The sequence below is a fragment of the Geotrypetes seraphini genome, chromosome 1 (genome assembly GCF_902459505.1).
Source record: "Geotrypetes seraphini chromosome 1, aGeoSer1.1, whole genome shotgun sequence".
Taxonomy (NCBI): domain Eukaryota; kingdom Metazoa; phylum Chordata; class Amphibia; order Gymnophiona; family Dermophiidae; genus Geotrypetes; species Geotrypetes seraphini.
Genome location: NC_047084.1, coordinates 69,270,233 through 69,277,977, shown reverse-complemented (window position 1 = coordinate 69,277,977; position 7,745 = coordinate 69,270,233).

The window sequence follows — 7,745 nt, the reverse complement described above, 5'->3', positions numbered from 1 at the left end:
TGAAGTCAAGCACGCTACTGGCCTCGACCACCTGGCGAGGAAGATCATTCCATCGATCGATCACCCATTCGGTGAAGAAGTATTTCCTGGTGTCACCATGAAATCTTCCCCCTTTAAGTTTAACGGATGCCCTCGTGTCGCTGTGGGACCCTTCAGAAAAAAGATTTCTTCCTCCACTTCAATGCGACCCGTGATTTATTTGAATGTTTCTATCATGTCCCCCCTTTCTCTGGGCTCCTCGAGAGAATATAAGCGCAGTCTGGTTAGACTTTCTTCATATGGGATGTCTTTAAGTCCTGAGACCATCCTAGTGGCCATTCTTTGGATCGACTCCATTCTCTTCACATCCTTTTGGTAATATGGCCTCCAAAACTGGACACAGTACTCCAGGTGAGGTCTCACCAGGGATCTGTATAATGGTAGTATGACTTCAGGCTTTTGGCTGATGAAGCTCCTTCTGATGCAACCCAGCATTTGTCTAGCCTTTGCTGAAGCTTTCTCCACCTGATTGGCAGCTTTCATGTTTTCTCAGATGAGAACTCCCAAGTCCCTTTCTTCAGTAGTTCTTAAGTTTTCACCGTTCAGGCTGTATGTTCTGCATGGATTTCCGCTCCCAAGGTGCATTACTTTGCATTTTTTGGCATTAAAGTTTAGTTGCCAAGTGCTGGACCATTGTCCAAAAGAAGTAGGTCCTGCTCCATAGCGCTTGGCCTGGTTGCGCTGTCGGGTTCTTTTACCTTGCCCACAATGTTGCATAGTTTAGTGTCATCGGCAAATAATGTGATTTTGCCTCGAAGTCCCTGAGTCAGGTCCCCTATAAAGATATTAAATAGCATCGGACCCAAGACCGAGCCCTGTGGGACTCCACTGGTCACTTTCGACGTTTTTGAGGGTGATGGTTAACGGTACTTTCTCTGAGACATCGGAGGTGACCAGCGGGGTGCCGCAGGGCTCGGTCTTGGGTCCGCTCCTCTTCAACATATTCATAGGAGATCTGACTCAAGGGCTTCAAGGTAAAGTAACATTATTCGCCGACGACGCCAAACTATGTAATATGGTAGGCGAGGGCAATATACAAGATAGTATGGCGCAGGACCTGCATACATTGGAATGCTGGTCCTCAACCTGGCAGCTGGGCTTCAATGCTGGAAAGTGTAAGGTCATGCACCTGGGTAGCAGAAACCCGTGCAGAACTTATACCTTGAACGGGGAGACCTTGACCAGGACTTCAGCAGAACGAGATTTAGGAGTAATCATTAGCGCAGACATGAAATCTGCCAATCAGGTGGAGAAGGCTTCCTCAAGGGCAAGGCAGATGCTGGGTTGCATCCATAGAAGTTTCGTCAGCAGAAAGCCTGCAGTCATAATGCCATTATACAGGACCATGGTGAGACCTCATCTGGAATACTGCGTGCAATTCTGGAAGCCACATTATCGCAAAGACATGCAGAGGGTCGAGTCGGTCTAAAGGATGGCCACCAGAATGGTCTCAGGGCTTAAAGGTCTCTCGTACGAAGCAAGACTAAACAATTTGCAGCTCTACACTCTCGAGGAACGCAGGGAGAGGGGAGACATGATTGAGACGTTTAAATACGTCACCGGACGTATAGAAGTGGAAGATAACATTTTCCTTCTCAGAGGCCCCTCATCCACAAGGGGGCACCCGCTCAAACTCAAGGGCGGAAAATTTCACGGCGACACCAGGAAGTATTTCTTCACGGAGCGAGTGATTGATCAATGGAACAAGCTTCCAGTACAGGTAATCGAGGCCAGCAGCGTGCCAGATTTTAAGAATAAATGGGACGCCCATGTGGGATCCCTACGTGGGTCAGGGTAAAACATTGGCTAATCTTAAGGGGAGGGTCTATAGAGTGGGCAGACTTGATGGGCCTTGGCCCTTTTCTGCCGTCATCTTTCTATGTTTCTATGTTTCTATACCGTTTACCATTACTCTTTGGAGTCTGCCGCTAAGCCAGTCTTGTACCCAAGCTGTTAGTGTGCCTCCTAGTCCTAGTGAGTTCATCTTGTTTAATAACCTACGGTGTGGAACACTGTCGAAAGCCTTCCTGAAGTCTAAATATACTATGTCCAGGGACTCACCCCCATCCAGTTTTTTTGTTACCCAATCAAAGAAGCTTATCAGATTGGATTGACAGGACCTTCCCTTTGTAAAGCCATGCTGGTGGGGGTCCCTTAATGTTTCATCATCCAGAAACATGTCCAATTTGTTCGTAATCAACTTTTCCATGAGTATACTCACTAGTGATGTGAGACTCACCAGTCTATAGTTTTCGGCCTCTGACCTGCATCCCTTTTTGTGGAGTGGGATAACGTTGGCAGTTTTCCAGTCCAGGGGAACTCTTCCCTTGCTTAAGGAAAGGTTGAAGAGCCCAGCTAATGGTTCTGCTAAGACATCACTCAATTCACGAAGTACTCTAGGGTGTAGATTGTCTGGGCCCATAGCTTTGTTTACTTTTAATTTTGATAGCTCCTGGTAGACTTCGCTCGCAGTAAATTCTATGTCCCAGAAAGGGTCCTCTGAGCTACCCTTTGTCTGTAGCTGAGGACCGGATATGTAAGTATATCCTCTTTAATGTAGCTCTTTTTGGTTTCAGTGAAAAATTGAAATAGAAATCGAGAATCAAAAGACGAAGAGATTAAAAAAAATAAAATAAAATTGACTAACCTAATATATTTCCTAACTAGTTTTAGAGAGGTTAGGGTCTTAAGTTTCAAATAGAGTGAAGAAAAGATGACATTGCCAGAAAATATAAATGAATCATTAATACACAACTTATTTTATTTATTTAAAACGTACAAATTGCAGAACTGATTGATGACCATTGCAGCATACACAAATAAGTACAAAATATTCAAAATGTACACATTCAGTAGTTAAAACAAATTAAATAGTAGCACGAAGGAAAAGAAAATGGAAAAGGGTGTTTGATGTGCTGGAGTGCCAAGGTGGCAGAGAAGCTGTAGAATTTTTTTTCTGAGAGTTAAGTCTCTCTTACGTCCTTTTATGTGAATTTCTGAAGTGTTTGATCATTTTAACAAATGCCAAATCCCTGAATGGACTATTTGGCCTTTCTCTGCCATCATATTTCTATGTGTGAATTTACCTTTTACTACTTTGATCATAAAGTCATTAATACACTACATCAAATACAAAGACTTGGGTGTTTTAATTCACTACCAGAAAAATTTCTTTTATGTCATTTAATGTAAACACTCTGACATATCAAATACTTCCTCTCTTTCATGCTATTATTTTAATATATTTTATGATTGAAGTCTAAGAGGGGACTAGGAAGTTCTTCTTCACCCAACGGGTGGTGGATACCTGGAATGCGCTTCCAGAGGGTTTGGACAATTTTCTGAAGGAAAAGGGGATAGAAGGGTATAGATAGAGGGTTACTATACAGGTCCTGGACCTGGTGGGCCCCCGCGTGAGCGGACTGCTGGGCATGATGGACCTCTGGTCTGATCCAGCAGAGGCACTTCTTATGTTCTTATATGTTCTTATAACTGTCATGTAGATATTAGCACCTACAACTCAGAATTACCCCATAGTGCATTCTCAAATATTTGAGGCATAAAATAATGGCTAGAGAATGACACGGCAACAGGTACTTGCAGATAACCACAGGAGGGGATGGGAACAGAGCCTACAAGGACAGGGCAGAGACAGCCCATGGGGATGGGGATAAACTGTGTCCCTCCCTGTGTTGTTCTTGAAAAGCTTGAGACTAGCTTTAAGCAAGCTGTTCCAACTAGGTGGCACAGTATCTATAAAATGCTAGTATCAATAAATAAAAACTTAATACATCTTAGACAACTGGCAACTGAATTCAATGATTTAAAAAACTGCAGAAGCTGCTTGGGTCTTGTCTGCCTTTGATGTGGCATCAAGAGTCTTATTCTTCCATCACATGCCCAGTTGCTCAAGTATCTTACTGTTACTGCAACAGATTCATCCATTGTTACTGGCATCAGACACTTATTTCATCCACTGCACAGTGTTGGTTCTCTTCTATACCCATGTCTGAAAGGCAATCCAATTATCTTGCCAAATGATGTAAAAATACAGACCAAACCAGATCGAAATGGAAGACTCTATTTATGGTTTACAATAGAGAATGACACGGTGAAAAAATTGGTCCCCGTCACCGCCCCGTCCCCGTCTCACCATCCTCTGCACCGCCCCGTCACCGTCATTCCCTTCACCGCCCCGTCACCGCCACTGCCACCCCATTCACCGCCCCGTCACCGCCACTGCAACCCCATTCACCGCCCCGTCACCGTCACCGCTGCATACATAAAAGCCTCAAACGGGTACGATTTTATATACTTTTCTAATATCTCCCCTATGTATCTGCCATTGCCCCCCCCCCTGTGTCCATATACCATCCCCATGGCATGTCCCCTTTTTGTCTCTGTCCCTATGCCCCATGCACATAATTTCCCCTCTTTCTGTTACCTTCCTGTGTCCAGATTTCCCCTATCTTCCTCTTCCATACCAGTGTGTCTCTTCTTTTCAACCCCATCTAGCTTTTTTCCCTCTTTCTTTCCCCCCCCCCCTGCTTCTAGCATCTGGCTCACCTGCCTGTCCTTCCCTTTCTTTCCTGCTGTGGGTTTTTCTTTCCGTTTTCATCACCTTGGCCCAGAATCCTTTTCCCTTTCACTCCCTCCTTACAGTCTGAGCCGGGAACACGGGTGATCGCACGGTCCTCGCAGCCCCCACCCGCCTGCCCAATCGATCCTAGTGTTTAGCCAGTTCTCTCCCTTCTCCTCACCTTATTTAGCAGGCTTTCTTTTTCAGCGACCTGCACGCTTTCCCAAAGAGCCGCACACGCGCGGCTGCTCAGTGTTCAATCTTCTGCTCTGCTGCAACTTCCTGTTTCCGGTTGCGTCGGAGCAGAAGATCGAAACTGAGCAGCAGCGGCTCTTTGATAGCGTGCGGGTCGCCGAAAAAGAAAATCTACAAACTAAGGTGAGGAGAAGGGAGAGAGCTGGCTAAACACTAGAGTCGATTGGGCAGGCGGGTGTGAGCTGCGGGGACCGCGCGATCCTTCATGCCTCACTGCGGGGACAAGACCCATTCACCGCCCCGCGGGCGGTGAATGGCCTTGTCCCCGTCGCCGCAGCGACTGTTAGTTTTCTTCCCCGTTTTCGGCGGTGACCCGCGGCTAAACTGCGGTGGCCGCGGGTAAACCGCCACCGTGTCATTCTCTAGTTTACAAACAGTTGTACAGAATATTGTCCCTTTTTATAGAAATATGATGACAGATAAAGGTCAAATGGCCTATACAGTCTGCCCAGCCACAGTAACCATTATCTCTTCCTCTCTCTAAGATAGCCCACATGTCTATCCCATGCTTTCTTGAATTCAGACACAGTCTTTGTCTTTACCACCTCTCCCTACCCTTTCTGTAAAAAAGTACTTCCTTAGATTACTCCTGAGCCTATCACCTCTTAACTTCATCCTGCCTTCTCATTTCAGAGCTTCTTTTCAAATGAGACTTGACTCATGTGCATTTACGCCATGTAGGTATTTAAACATCTCTATCATATTTCCCTTCTCCTGCCTTTCCTCCAAAGTGTACATATTGAGATCTTTAAGTCTGACTCCATACGCCTTATGATGAAGACCATGCACCATTATAGTAGCCTTCCTCTGGACCAATTCCATATTTTTTATATCTTTATGAAGGTGCAGTCTCCAGAATTCCACACATTATTCTAAATGTACAGGGGCATCAATACCACCTTTTTCCTACTAGCCATACCTCTTCCTATGCACCCTAGGATCCTTCTAGCTTTCGCTGTTACCTTTGCAACCTGTTTGGCTACCTTAAAATCATCACACACAATCACACCCAAGCTCCGCTCTTCTATTGTTCATCCCCAAACTACACTATTCCCTTGGGTTTTTGCAGCCCAAATGTAAAACCCTACATTTCTTAGCATTAAACTTTAGCTGCCAAATTCCAAACCATTCTTCAAGCTTCACTAGGTATTTCTTCATGTTATTCACACTATCCAGGGTGTCTACTCTATTGCAGATTTTGGTATCATCCGCAAAGAGGCAAATCTTACCCAACAGCCTTTCAGCAATATCGCTTATAAAAATGTTAAAAAGAATCAGCCCTAGAACCAAACATTGAGGCATACCACTGGTAACATCCCTTTCCTCAGAGAGATCTCCATTGACCACTACCCTCTATTGCCTTCCACTCAACCAGTTCCTGACTTAGCCCGTCACTTTAGGTGCCATCCCGAGGATACTCAGTTTATTTATTAGATGCCTGTATGGAACACTGTCAAAGGCTTTTGCTAAAATCTAAATACACCACATCTAATGCACTTCCGCTATCCAATTCTCTAGTTAACCAGTCAAAGAAATTGATCAGATTTGTCTGACAAGACCTACTTCTAGGGAATCCATGTTGCCTCTGGTCCTGTAATCCACTGGATTCCAGAAACTTCACCATTCTCTGTTTAAAAAATGTTTCCATTAATTTGCTTACCACAGAAGTCAAACGTATCAGCCTGTAATTCCCTATTTCTACTTTTGTAGAGAGGGTCGACAATTGTCCTTCTCCAGTCCTCCAGTACCACTCCTGACTTTAGAGAAGCATTGAAAAGGTCAGTCAGTGGAGCCACCAGAACTTCCCTAAGTTCCTTCAGCACCCTTGGATGTACACCATCTGGCCCCATTACTTTGCCTACCTTTAATTTAGCTAGCTCCTCACGAACACAACCCTCTGAAAATCGATCAAGGTCTACCACTCCTCCATTCCTATTCACGTTTCTCTTCTGTGGTTCCACTCCCTGCACTTCAGCCGTGAACACAGAACAGAAATATTTGTTAAACTATTCAGTCTTTCTTTATCAGCTTCTATATATTTCTCTCCTTCACCTTTGAGTCTCACAATGCCACTTTTGCATTTCTTCCTCTCACTGATATATCTAAAAGAAATGTCTTGTCTCCCTGTTTTACCGTGTCAGCTATTTTTTCTTCCATTTGCATCTTTGCTTTCCTGACTACTCAACCAACCTCTCTTAACTTTTCCAGATATTTTTACATGTGTTCCTCTTTCTGCGAACTTTTGTAGTTTAACCTCTTATTCTTTACCTTCTCAGGTACTACTTTTGAAAACCAAAGTGAACTCTTCCTCTTACTTTTACTTACTTGCCCCACAAAAAGGTCTGTCACCCTTACAATAACTCATGTTCAGTTTTGCCTACTGTATTTTTACTCCTTCCTGACGTTCCCATCCAGACAATTCCTTGATGTAACCCCCATCCAGACAAAGTTAGTTGTTTTTTTTAAAGTCTAGAACGTTTACTTTTGAATGAGTCCTCTCTATACTCATCTTAATATTAAACTGTACCATGCAGTGATCACTGGATGCCAGATGATCACCCATTATAACATCAGAAACACTTTCCCCATTTGTAAGCACTAAGTTCAGGATGACCCCCATCTTACGTGGATTCTATTACCAACTGCTGAAACAATTCTTGTAGAGAATCCAGGATCTCCCTACTTCTAGAAGACCCCACAATAGGGATACCCAAATCAACATCTGGCATGTTAAAATCACCTATTAGTAAAATTCCCATTTTATAGATATATTCTGAATGTCTACTATTAAATCTCTGTCCACTTCTTCTTTCTGTGAAGGAGGCCTGTATATCACACCAATGTAAATATATTTACCATTCCCTCTTTCCAA